Source organism: Salvia miltiorrhiza, chromosome 1 (genome assembly GCF_028751815.1).
Source record: "Salvia miltiorrhiza cultivar Shanhuang (shh) chromosome 1, IMPLAD_Smil_shh, whole genome shotgun sequence".
NCBI lineage: Eukaryota > Viridiplantae > Streptophyta > Magnoliopsida > Lamiales > Lamiaceae > Salvia > Salvia miltiorrhiza.
Window position 1 is genome coordinate 58,215,693 of NC_080387.1, and position 13,021 is coordinate 58,228,713.

General features: G+C 38.7%; 1 pseudogene; it reads right to left on the reverse strand.

The window, feature by feature from the left end:
- Positions 1-271: 271 nt before the first annotated feature.
- LOC130998417 (cytochrome P450 76T24-like) lies at positions 272-2,051 on the reverse strand (annotated as a pseudogene).
- Positions 2,052-13,021: the final 10,970 nt, after the last annotated feature.

Genomic DNA, 13,021 nt, shown 5'->3' on the forward strand with positions numbered 1-13,021 from the left:
CATTAATCTATTCCAACAACATTATATAATACTTGCAAAAAGCGTAAATTACATGATAATAGCATTTTTATATTTAAACAACATTTCCATTTCTTGTAATTTTATGTTATGGTATTTTTATGTTGTTGTATTTTTATTATTATCGTATTTTTATGATATCACAATTTTAAAATTTTATATATTGTCTTTTATAATTTAAACAAAATAATAATATTAAAAATAGAAAAAGATCTACACATAAAACAAGATAAATAGTGAGTATTTCATATGAACAACAAAAAGAAATAAAACAAGAAAATAAAAAGAAAAAGAAAAGAAAGTAAAAATATGAACAACATGGTACACCCCGACAAGCGGGATATTGTTCACATACTGCAAAATCTGGCGGAACATATAGCATACTATTGGAGAGAGGCATGCACGCGTTCTCCCCTAAACTGTAGGACAGCGCTAAACATCTTATAAACTATTTGAAGAAACCTTGAATAGGAAGAGCCTTGAGGGGCATTGCCCTCTTGACCGAAAACTCAAACTTGTCTTCCATATCCAGGTCCTCCGGTTTCACTCCATGCTCTAGTTTCCAGTGGAAACTGCGAATGAGGGTTGCCACCTCCACATGCACCACGCGATAACCCAACGACATCCCTGGACATATTCTCCTTCCCGAACCAAATGGAATGAGCTCGAAATCCTGGCCCCGCACCTCCATTTTGCTCTCCATAAATCGTTCAGGCTCAAAAGAATCCGGGTTCCACCATAAATCCGAATCTCTGCCTATACCCCATATATTCCTAGTATTTGTGAGTTTTTAGGGACTATATAACCGTTGATTTCTGTATCAGCCTCGGCCATGTGGGGTATTAGAAAAGGGCCGGGTGGGTGAAGCCTGAACGTCTCTTTCAGCACTGCTTGCAGATATGGCAGCCTCGATATGTCTGATTCCTCAACTTCTTCACCTTTTCCGCCCAAAACGGAGTTTAGCTCGTCTCTTGCCTTTGCCATCTTCTCTGGATTGTGTATTAATTCGGCCATCGCCCACTCTACCGTCGTGGCGCTCGTGTCTACTCCTCCCAGGAATAAGTCCTGAATTCAACCAACAACTCATTGTTTACTTGTATAAAATCATTTTTTTCAGAAGAATATTGGAATTATATATTCACCAGAAGTAAATGTGTTATATCGTTCCGGGTTAAATCAGACTCATTGTGGCGGCTCATATGTAGCAGTGCCTCCAGTACATCATGTTTGGACTCGGAACCAATCGCTGCCCTCTGATCAATTATGTCGTTAAAGATTCTCAACATGTTTTGAATGCACGACGTTGCTTTGCGGTTAAGACGTTGAGGATCAATACGCTTAAGAATGGGGAAATAATCAGCAAGATTGGCTGTGCCCGTCACTTCCAACAAACCCTGCAAACTTGTCTTGAATCCTTGCGATGATGATGAATCCGAACCCAGCTGATCCAAATCCACCGAAAACATAAACTCCGAAAGAAGATTGAGCGACGTGGTGAAGGCAGCTTCTGAAATATCCAAAACAGAGCAGCTGTGGCAGCATTCATGCACGTAGTCTCTGAGTTCCTTCATCTTCTTTTGTCGGAGCCCCTGGCTTGCCTCAAGCCTCTGCAGCGAAAACATCTGCTCTTTGCATATTCGGCGGAGACGCCGCCACCGGCTGCCAGCCGGGAGCAGCACTATTGACGCTTGGTTGTGGTCGGAAAACACTTGCAGTTGGAAGCGACTGGAGAGAACGTGATCGTGGTTTTGAAGTACTTGTTTAGCAAGTTCCGGCGAGGACGCAACTACTGTGTTCACACTTCCCAACTTGAGGTGCATTAAAGGCCCATAAATTTTGGAAAGTTGGACTAGTGTTTTGTGGGGTTTGCGGCGGAGTTGGAGAATGTTCGAGATAATCCGCCAAGGAGGCGGCCCCGGAGGAAGATTGGCCGGTTTCCGGCGCCGGAGAATTGATGTGAGGACGTAAGCACAAGTGCACCACAGAGTAAACAGCAGAATTAAGAATGGGACCAATTCCATGGGTACTTGTATCTTTTGGTTTTGAGCAATTAATAAACAATTGGTTCCACTGGTATTCATCTCCTTTATAAAAGGGAGAGTATTGAGTACAAATCACAATTCTCGTATCTCTAATCTATCCTATATTAAAAAGGGACTTTCCAATTTGAAATATTTCAAATTGATTTCAAAATTAAGCGACAATTTTGTAGTTATAATAAAATTAAAAATTTATGATTAAACAATATATTTTTCATCTTATTTTCATTTTTTTAACTTCTTATTTGTTGTTACATTTCTTTCCAAAATTATAAAATTTGATTAATTATAAAATATTTAATATGCATATCAGATTAAAGATCACGATAAGAGCTTTAATTATAAAATTTGAAAATATTTGATCAAAAATGTAAAAATTAAATTCGTTTAAATATTAAAGTTTTATAAATTTCTCTCTTCTCTCTATCATCTTTTTTTGAATAAATATATTTTTAATTCTTTTTAATTAGTATTTTATTTTTAATTCTTTTTAACTTATTTTTTTATTTTTGTTTTTCATAATATCAAATTTTATAAGTGTGAATTCTTTTTTATTTATTCAATATTCAATTCAAATATATTCAATTCAAATTAATTTTATATAAATATAAAAATAAAAAGAATTTTCCCGTGCATTGCACGTGATGTCATAAAAGTAATTTATTGCATCTAATTAATTGAAGCATGCAATTTCTCCATTTTAGATTCAGCGGATTGGACCTGAGTCTACCACTAGCCAGAAGAGCCTGAAGAGGTATGGCGCCCTATGCTTTTTGAGAGTAATTTTTATTTTTATTCATAGTTTAGCTATCATTACGAAGTGATTAGATATGAAAATTCGTTAATTGTATGGTCATGTTTGAAATTATAAATACTTCATAAGATGACAGAGTTTATAATATGCTTAGCCAAACCACTTGTGATTCAATGTTGCCATGTTGGTGTCCTCGGTTTCATTTTATTTTACTTTTCTAATATATTTTTTCTCCCATTTTAATTTTATATGCTTTAATTTAATTTTATGATTACTAACTAGAGTTTATTTTATCCAATTATGATATATAATTGATTTTATCATTTAATTTCACTTTTACTAGTTAATAATAGGTTGATTTATTCAATGTTATGATATATATATATATATATTAAATTTAATTCTTTGAAAAATAAATATAATTCAAAATATTACAATAATTTTTGTTTTTTATAAAATATATTATTAAAATAATAAATATAATAGTGATATATTGTGAGATACTGAATCTCATCCCTAGCCAAACTCCTCCTCAATACAACAAGTAACTCCCATAAACAAACTGATTCATTTTTATTTTCGTAGTAAAAAACAAATACTATCAACAAATAAAGTACTTTTTAAAAAGTATGATTAAGTAACTACACAACTAAATAGTAATATTAAAAAATCTGAAAATTGATGATTTGCGAAGAGTGGTTCAAATATATTGTTATATAAATTAAATACGGAGTATATACCAAGCAGGGGAGGGCTAGAATAAAAACACTCTTAAGTGTATAAAATATAAATGATTTTCAGCCCTTAGATCATCAAGATCTACGGTTGATTCGTAACCCTATTGGATGAATTCGTGGTCCTGGGTTCGAATCCCAAAGGTAGCAAAAAATTATTTTTCACAATTCGTAACCATGTTTGATGAATTCGTAACTTTGTTGGATAAAATTCGTACATTAAAAAACGTTTATATTTATATTTTAAGAAGTGTTTTTACCGTAGCCCTCCCCATACCAAGTATATATATATATATATATATATATATATATATATATATATATATATATATATATAATGTACAAATCAATTTTTATAAAGGGGTATACTGTCCAAATTATGGATGAGGTATTTTGCCACATTCAAACCTCCCATTCGTTTTAACAATGGGCAATTAAAAACCTTCATCATTCTTTCTAACCCAAAAAAAAATCTTTAAAAAAAAAAAAACTGATTTCAAATATTTCTCCAGATAAATTAAATAATTCAGAATTGGGTCCAAATGTATTATGTCCATTGATCTTTCAAACGAATTCATTTAGATTCAGTGTAAGCCCAACTCTTGCTTGGAACGTTGTCAATTTAAATGGGCTATAGTTGAAGTTGACACATTAACCCAAGTTTCAGTTTGGAGACATTTTAGCCCCAACCACAGCAGCTGAAGCCCAGATTCAGGAAAAACATCGAATGCTTTTTAAAGGGTGATTCTGTATAGACCCTTTTTATTCTTTATATATATTCTTGGGTCAAAATTTAAAATACCCACCTTCATAACTTATCTATCAAAAATACCCACTTTCACAAAACACATATCAACCATATCCAACTCATTATTAATGCCAAAACTACCCCTCAACAAATCCTCAACAAATCCATCATTAAACCATTTCATGTTCAAATTATCATAATTCGATTAATACATAATCAGGCCCAACATGCTTCCGTACAACTTCGAAATAATTCAAAACATAAATCAACAGTATACCTTCCGTCGACTGGTCACCTTCAGGAGCTTTTATCGCGTTTTACGGACTTCTTGCCTCCTCGGCCTTCGTCCAACCACGCACTCGCAAGTGATGGTTGCAACCTTCTTCCTTCACTGTGTATCGGCTCTCGCCGACTGGTCACCTTCAGGAATCAGTTTCCCTCCTTCACTGTGTGTTCGACGTCTAATACTTCCGTTGATAAATGAAAAGAAAATATTTTTACTAAACCGAAATAGTTGGACAAAAACAAAGTATTTATAGAGGAATTATATAATAATTAATTTATTTCATAAAATACTCCCCAAGGGAGGAGACTAACTTGTTTAGCTACTCATAGTAGCTAATACTTGTGTACATAAAATAAAAAGGAACTAAAACTAAAATGAAAAACTTTGAAAACAAAATTTAAAAATTACAAAGATAATTTTCTAGAGAGAGGAAGTGGTGTGTGAAAATGGTTGTGAAATTTTCGATGTTCTTCTTCTCTCCAGCACTTGTGTTTATATAGAGGTTTGATCCCATCTATAATTGCTCGGTTGGTGGCCTCGGATTCCCTCCTTGTGGCCAGCTTGCTTGAATATGACATCCACCTTCTTTTGTCGGCCTTGATTGCCGACACTTGTTAGTGGCATCACATGGTGCTGGACCCTTGCTTTATCGTCTTGTGATAATGCTGGTAGGGGCCGGCTGCTTTTCCCTTCCACTCACTTTTGTCCTGGAGCTTTTGATGAGTGGTCCTCCTGTTCTTCCACCCACTTTTGTCGTTTCTTTTGTGGGTGCGATCCTTGCTGTGAATCACATGATTCACTTAGCTTTGTCGGCCACCTTACTTTTTTGGTGCCCGAGGTGTCCTTCCCTTCGGGGTCTGATGTTTGTCATGTTCATCAGACCGGAACCTCCTTTTATCCGGCTTTGGAAAGAACCCTTTACCGAATTCCGGCTCCTTCTGCGATGAGCATTGATCGCAGATTTTATCGCTCCAATGGCCTAGGTGGGCCATATTGCAAAACTTGCGACGAGTCTCCTGGCTCCCCGCAATCCTGTTTTTCCAGATCATTTGCCTTTTCTTCTCGAAAGATTCCTCGGCAAACGGAGTTGTTGTTCCTGTCATGGTATTAACTAGGAACGTTCCCAGATCCGAGCTTTGATAGAACTTGAATCTGGACTTCATTTTGTCCATCTCTGTGAGACAGACCCATAGGCCCCATGCTCGTCTAGTGGAGATTAGATCCTCCGTGAATGTTGAGACGATTGCGGCCTGGAAGTCGGGAACTTTGATCCGGTTAAGGGCTCCCGTATCAGGTCTCCGAAGCTTAATGAATTGGAAAGCTTCACGGATTCCTTTTCCGACTGGCTCTGGTGCTGCACTGAAACAGTATAACTCCAGAACATCTCCCCTTTTGAGGGACTCGTTGTTCTCCCATGTGTCGAACACCGTTTTCTGGATCCATTTTGGTAGACCCTTAATTTCGGTGAAGGCTGGGGCGGTGGTATAAACTGAGGCCAAAGCCCCAAACTCATACCATTCCTTGACATCGTTTGGATTGGCTCCTGGAGTCGTCCAAACCCTTGGATATTTTCCGACTACATCAACCCGGCAATTTCCCGGATTAATGCCCCTCCTTGTGAGAAGTTTCTCCCACCTGTCCTGGTACATCTGCCAAGAAGGAGAAATTTCAATAAAGTTAGTATCAACCTTAACTTGGCCTGTCATGGGCCTAAGATTGATCTCTCCCTCTTTTTCCCCAGAGGTGGAGGGTTGACATGTTGAGTCAGGGTGTGACCCCTTAACAACATCTTTTCCTCGAGAGTCTGGCTGTGAAACCGTTGTCTCAGGACTTGTGCTAGGGGTACTTGAATCCCCTGCTACAGGTAATCCGCCCTGTACGGAAAGCATTGCTTTAGCCCGATTTTCACGGACAGCGCGCAAGAGCGGCTTTTCAGTTGCTTCCTGAAGATTGAACATCTTCATGAAACAGACATCAATTTGGCTAGATACTTTGGCTTCGTCAGCCGCTTGTATCTTTCCTGCTTGTTTGGTATGTAGCACACATTTGTGCCACTCTTGTTGTAGCAGCTCTAGACTTTCAAAGAGCTGCGCCTGTGTTGCCTCGATGGCCTCCACTTCAGGGAGCTCCATCTCTTGTAAGGAAATCTGCAAGAACATTCTGATCAGATTTCAAAACGACAATATCATAATCATAATATTGGCATTCTGCTTGCCATCTAATTAATCTAGCCTTTTCAGGTTTAGATTCAATCTTTTTGGTTAAGAAAGCTTTAACGTTAGTGTTATCTACTTTCAAAACAAATTTCTTAGCAAGTAAGAAAAGCGGCCATTTTTTAAACGCCTTCCGAACTGCAAAGAATTCCTTCTCGTTGATGTGCCATCGCACAGCTTCGTCGTTGGAGAAAAGACCGCTACAATATCTGCAAGGTTCTTCTCCATAAGGGGTGATCTTCGTAAGCACTGCTACCCACCAGAAATCACTCGCGTCAGTGTAGAGGACCAGGTCATCCTCGTCTTGTGGTATCGAAAGTTTCGGGAGATTTTTGCAAATCTCTTTCAACTTCTTTATACCCTCTCGATGTTCCTCCTTCCATATGAATGGAACATCTTTCTTCAGTAGTGGACTGAAGATCTTTCTGTGTTCTGCAAGGTTTTTGATAAACATCCCTGCAAAATTGACAACTCCGAGAAAACTTTGGAGCTGTTTCTTCTCCTTGAGATCCTCTGGAAATCCCTGGACTTTTTCCACAATATGATCTTGCAGAATTATCCCGGATTCATCGATCTCGATCCCCAGAAACTCCATCTTCTGGGTAGCAATGACTGCCTTCTTTTCTGACAGCACAAGTCCTTCTTGTTGACAAACATCCGCAAAGATCTCCAGATGCCTGACATGTTCATGAATGTTTTTTGATGCAATAAGGATGTCATCAATGTAAACAAACATAAACGAAGAATAATCTTTGAAGAGATTATCCATCTTCCTTTGGAATATCTGAGGCGCGTTGGCTAACCCCATTGGCATGACATTCCAGACATAATGTCCCTGTGGAGTTGAGAAGGCTGTGAACTTCTTACTCCCTTCCTCCATGCGAATCTGGTAGAATCCCGATTTGCAATCAAATTTTGAGAATACCCTTGCACTCCTAATGCAGTTGATAAGGTGTTCTCTGCTTGGGATGAAGTATCCATCAAACTCAAGAATGTCATTAATCCCTTTATAATTAATGACCAATCTTGGCTTTCCTCGCTTGATCTCCCCATGATTTCTCACCAGAAATCCCGGACTGCTGTAGGGTGATCTTCCTTCTTTGATCAGCTTTAAATCAAGATGTTCCTTGATTATACTCATCATATCCTGTTGATCCCGAGGGTTCATCAGAATAGGTCTGAACCTTACGAACTCATGCTCCTTTCCAGTTTTAACTTTCAAGGTTGCTCTGAGCTGGTTCTTGTCCCACCATGCCAAAGGATCCTCGTGGTAACACTTCTGGATTCTCCTTTTGACGTCGGCAATGGACACCTGTTCTTCTTCTTTGATATCTTTGTGGGATATCAGGGATACTTTGAGGATTTGAGTTTCTTCCTCGGAGAGATCTGGGAATCCCTCAGTTCTGCATTTAAGCAAAACTTCTCCGAATCTCCTTTGATCCTTCATTTGGGGTCTCCGGAGTCTGCCATCATCACCACGCTTGCTGCGGAAGTTGATTGGCATCGATCGATGAAAGGCTCCATTAAGCCTTTGCACAATGATTTTGTGATCACAATTGGTTGTGAACACTAGCCTCCTGGCTTCATTGTCCTGTATGTACCTCTTGAAGCTTTGCAGAAAATTATTTCCGAATAATATATCTGCTCCGGTATCATGGAAATAAATTGGTGGAGTCTTGACTTTGTACCAAGGTGTCTGCCCTGCTCCGCCGATCAATATTTCCGTTTGCTTTACTCCCTTTGATAGGAGCAAAATCTTTTTGGAGAAATCCCTTCCTGCAATTCGAGGTAGATCTTCTTCCACTTCTACTGGAAAAACTCCTCGTTTTGCTGTACAGATTCCTGCTCCTGAATCCACATAAGCAGCAAAATATTCTGCTTTGTATTTCTCGTATAACATCCCCACAGAGATGTATATTGAGAATGGACTTGTCATTAGATCATCACTCTTTGACGTCCAATGGTGATCTCCATTCCTCCTGATTTCCATGACCATGGCTTATATTTGTCAAGGAAATTTCGTCCTAAGATCAGGACATCCGCTTCTTGTCCGGCTTGGCCTTCGGTCTGAATTTCAAAACCTCCAACCTCCAGAGTTCCGATGTATCGGTTGTCCCCTGGATTCGCCAAATAATACAACATACTACAAGGAAACTTATTTTCCATGCTTGTTGTATCTAATCTTGTGGAAACCTGTCTCCATCCTTCGGGGCATTTGAATTTGACCTTCATGTCTGGGACTGGTGTTTCCTGGATCGCCCTTCTCTCATAGGAATGAGAGAAACTTCTTGTTATAGGCCCTGAAGTTAGCCTATTTCCTTGGAATGATAGCCTGGGTGCTCCCAGTCTGAGACTCTGGGTATGGCTTAGCACCGGTTTGTCTCCCACATCGATGTCGATTTCCCTGACTTGGGGAATTTCCACTCGGTTTGGAAGGGTTGCCTTGGCAACTTCTTTGAATATTTCTGGAATTTCAATAAATTCCTTTCCCAGAAATAACTCCGTATGATGGGAATTTGACAAGGCATACGAGACTTGATAAGTCAGTGAGTATGGCCTATTTCCATCTGTCATGTATTCCTTCTTTTTGTAGTCCTGATAGAGAGTCAGGGCTCGGCTGAAGGATGAATCTTGTAGATTATAAGCGATCTGTGGGTAGAACTCGGTTATAATCTTCTTGGCATAGAGATTGCCCGAAAAAGCTCCAATAACTGATTCTCTGGCATCTCTGACCCTTTTATCGCAAAGTGCGACGTCAATTGGTTGGTCTGTCCCTGGGAAAAGGGAAGATTTGAGTACCAATTGAATTGCTCCAATATGAATCCATTTCATCGTACTTGCGACTTCTGGCTTCATTTTCTTAAGATCCTGCCTAATATCTTCGGCAGGAACCAGCTGGATCTCCACCTGATTACTTGTAATCTCCATTGGAAGCGCCATTTCTCGGTTTGTGACACCAAAATAGACATGATGCTTCCTCTTGGATGGAATCAAGCTATTAAAAACTCGATTCAATCTCCCATTGGAAAACCCTTGGTATGTTTGTACCTCTCCGGTTTCCCTATTGAGTTTCTTCACGAGCTTTTTCACCACTTCTTCTTGTGGAATCAGAAAATGGCTAGTGAATCCATTCTGATCCTCCTTCTGGATGTGGTGGACCTCGTGTTCTTTAGTCTGACTCGTCTCCGGTTGATCCATCGGTCATCTCCGAATCTTCAGAACTAAAGACTTCTTCCTGTTCGTATATACTCTCATCGGAGGATATATCTTCGAACTGATACACGGGTATCAATTCCTGATGATAGATGGCATCTTCGATATCCGGTGTGGATTCGAATCTCCTTATCATCTTTTTCTCGTTATCTGGGCAATTGGTTGAGATATGCCCCTTTGCACCGCACGACCAGCAGTTGCAATCCTTGAAACTTTCATTTGCTTTGGCCTGAGTACGCCTGAAAGTTTTTCTCGCCGGGATTCTCTTTTGATTTGAGAATCGGGTTCTTGATGGTCCGCTCCGTTGACCTGATTTGTAGGAGCGCGCCTTCTGTCTGGTCCACATAGTTCTTGGTTTCCAAGAGCTTCTTCTGGACTTTCTTTCATAGGGTTGGTACCTATGTTTCTTTCGGCTCCTCTTCTGATACAGCAACTCAGCACCAATCTCTGTTGGAAGATCAATGTTGTCGCACATCAATGGGGATTTCTTGTTGAGTCTCCTCAATCTCTTGAGATTCCTCAGGTCCGCCGCCTTCTGGCACCATTCGGACAGCTTCTTGTGAACATAAGACATCCTTCTTGAGGCACTGTCAAGTGGATATCCTCCTGGTGAAACATACTCATTGATGAGCATCTCCCTCCATGGACTTGGAAACTTTGGAAAGAAGAGGTCCATGGCCTTCTGATCTTCCACCTCCCCCATATGGACATATAGGGTGTATAGTCGCAGAAATTCATCGAGAGCTTTTGGCTCTAGCACCATCAACCTTAGATTGTAAAGTGCCTGTTGATATTTCTTGCGCTTCTCCTCTGCGGATCCTTCGAAAAAACCCATTCCCAAAAAATGGATTTTGATCTGCTTAGTAATTTCCTTCATGATTTCATATAAAGATTCATTACTAAACAACTCCTCCCTGGTACTAACTTCAAGTTTTTCCCAGTATTGTTTTGCCATGCCTGCTAAGCTAGCTTCGAAGACTCTGGCAAACTCTTTCTTGTCGTAATCAATTGTAGCAATCACGACCTTTATTGATGAAGCCCATTCGTCGATGAGACCCTCCCATTCTTTGAATCTGGCCTCGTCGAGGTTGAGAATCAATCCGTATGGATGGATTGGTTCAAGGGTAACCTTTCCTACAGGAGTATCCTGCATCTGAGGCCTCCGTCGTCTGGTTCGCTGGTACTGGCTCACATCGTCTTGAGCTGAACCTTTTTTCGACGGTTCTCCATCTTGAGGCTCGGTTTTGGGAACCTCATCTCCTTGGTTCATCTTTAGATCAACCACTTTGAGGTTAGCAAAAGATTCTGCTAACTCCTGTAGATCTTCTAATCCGATTCTGTCAAGGCTATTCATGATATTTGCCTTTCATGATTCGGATTATGTCCTTCGGCTGCAACTCCTTGGGTGTTGCCTCAAATAGAGAAGTAGACGTCGGGTCTTTAGACCATTGATTCCGAATTTTTCCGGAACATGGTTTTCGCCTTTCGATCTCCTCCAATCTCCTCTGGATATCACTTAAGAGGGTTAGTATTTCCTCTTGTTTGAGTGATATTTTGCTCATCTCCATCGGTAGCTCATACAGCTTGTTGCCGTAAAATTCCACCGTCTTTTGGATCTCCCGAAAGTTGACATTTTCGGAAGAGTCTGGCTCGATCTTGTGGTAGCTTGGATAAGCTACTCCCGCCTTGTTTTTTGGTTCCATCAATCGTGGGACTGATGGTCCTCATCTCTGGTTCGTTCAATCGCCGTTCTTATTCCGACGATTCCCATGAGAGTCTCATGGTAAGATTGAATACCCGTGATGATATCACGAATAATTTCCATATCTTCTCCTCGCCGAATGTTTGTTACGAGGGCTCGATTGTTCCAGTTGAGATCGTCTATAAGACGAGTAGTTTCTCTCTCCAGATTCTGAAGAGAATTCCTGTAGACAATACATCTCGGACACTCGTCCGGATCCATTTTTAATGGAGTCTCCTCCCACATGGGTTAATCATAAAATAAATTAAAAACTATATAATTCCTCTATAAAAACCCGCTCTGATACCATTTTGAGAAGCGCGGGATCAATTTGAACACTTTGAATTTTAATCCTTTTTTGCTTAACAGTACGTGACGTTGTCTCACAGTCCAGACCCAGTTTACCGAAGTAACCTATCGGGCACGAGGAAAGTTTCCAGCCGATATACTCGTCAAGCTTAATTAGGCAAAAGATGGATAAAGAGAAACTAAGTATAAGGGTAGAAATGGTATTTCACTATGAAGTGGGTATTTTTCATAGATGTTTTATATAGGTGGGTAGATTTGATAGATGTATTATAAAAGTGGGTATTAAAAACCATTTGCCCTATATTCTTTATATCACTTAATTTTAAATATACTCCCTCCATCCACAATAAAACTTCATAATTTATTTTTTCTGGCACATCCAAAAATAACTTCTTTATTATTATCAGACTATATTTCACCACTAATAATACCCCAATTATCCTTATTTTTCACATTTTCATCATTACCAAATCTCAATACACTCAACAAAATCTCTTTTGAATTAATTTTTTTGTTACATGTTTTAATTTTGCCTAATTATATGATTTTTATTTGTTGTTGTAAATTTTTACATTGCCCCAATTAAAATATTAATTGTTTTTGTCTTTTAAATACATCGTATTTTATAAGTGTTAGTCATACCGATAAAATGTAAATAAAATATCTAATAAATATTTATAGTATTATTAAAATATTTATATTGATAAAATTTATGATTAAAGATGGACCTTTAACATATTTATTTATTCTTTCTTGTACATTTAATCAACTTATGTAAAAAAATTGAAATTTAAGATTAATCAAACCATTATTATTGTGTATCAATTATAATCACAATAAATTAATTATAACATAATCATAGAACTATAATTTATTGCATTAATTTTTAATCTCTTAAATATTTTATAGGTAATAGTTATATTACATAATTTCTTTTTGAATGAAATATGTAATGACATATTTTTA